This window comes from Frankliniella occidentalis, unplaced genomic scaffold, assembly GCF_000697945.3.
Source record: "Frankliniella occidentalis isolate FOCC.00 unplaced genomic scaffold, Focc_3.1 Scaffold177, whole genome shotgun sequence".
In the NCBI taxonomy this organism is placed as follows: Eukaryota; Metazoa; Arthropoda; class Insecta; order Thysanoptera; family Thripidae; genus Frankliniella; species Frankliniella occidentalis.
Genome location: NW_026267303.1, coordinates 375,074 through 375,847, shown reverse-complemented (window position 1 = coordinate 375,847; position 774 = coordinate 375,074). Strand labels below are relative to the sequence as shown.

At 65.0% G+C, this 774-nt stretch overlaps 1 protein-coding gene across 1 annotated transcript in view; it reads right to left on the bottom strand.

Moving 5' to 3' along the window:
• The window catches only part of LOC113211017 (T-cell leukemia homeobox protein 3), a 63,936-nt gene that overhangs the window by 62,601 nt on the left and 561 nt on the right, over positions 1 to 774 (bottom strand). The gene's annotated exons all lie outside the window — the stretch shown is intronic.

Below are 774 nucleotides of genomic sequence, written 5' to 3'. Positions count from 1 at the left end.
CTGGAGGAGAGGGGCGGGCGGGGCGGGCGAGCATGCTGCTTGCGGCCGTTAGTGTTGGACGACAAAGCAGCGGATTAATTGTGGTTTTGCGTGCTCCGTGGCCGCCCGCCCCGCCGCCCGGCCGCCACTAGCTCTCGGCGCCGCACTGCCGCCCCTGCTGCCAGACCCACCCCCCGCCCCCCCATCCTCGCGCCGTGAAGGGGTGGTGGGGCGGTGAATACTAACGTCCTGCTGGGAATTAACCTCAGCTCACCTTTCTCCATGACGATGGGCCATTAGTCGCAGCCTAGGCTGCCAACACGGCAAAGGGAGCAGACGTGTGGAGAGAAGGTGAACTTGCGCGGGGCGCTCTTGATGTTATGGTAGCGGTATAGCCGCCGCGGCTGCACACGCGGCACTTAGCGAAACATTTTCACAGCCCAATCAGCGACAATGTTGAAGCCCACTCACTCGCTCGCCCCGTGGTGGTGGTGCCGGTGCGCGCGCGCCGCCTCCCTGCACTTCCACGCCGCCGGGCGAGAGATGTGCCGCGCGCGATAGCCGGCCAGGTAATTACACGCCAAGAACCATCCTGAAGCACGACGCGCTCGGCTCTCGCGCGCGCCGCCGCCAGAGCAGCAGGGCAGGGGAGGGCCCTTTAATGAAATTGGAAAGCCCAGCAAGAGCTCTCTGCAAAGCTCTGCGGGGCGCGGCGAGCCGGACAGTTTGTGTTGTCGGCGTTGTTGTTGGTTGTTTGCGGGAAAGCCTGGTGCAAGGTGCTGTACGGGGGGTGGG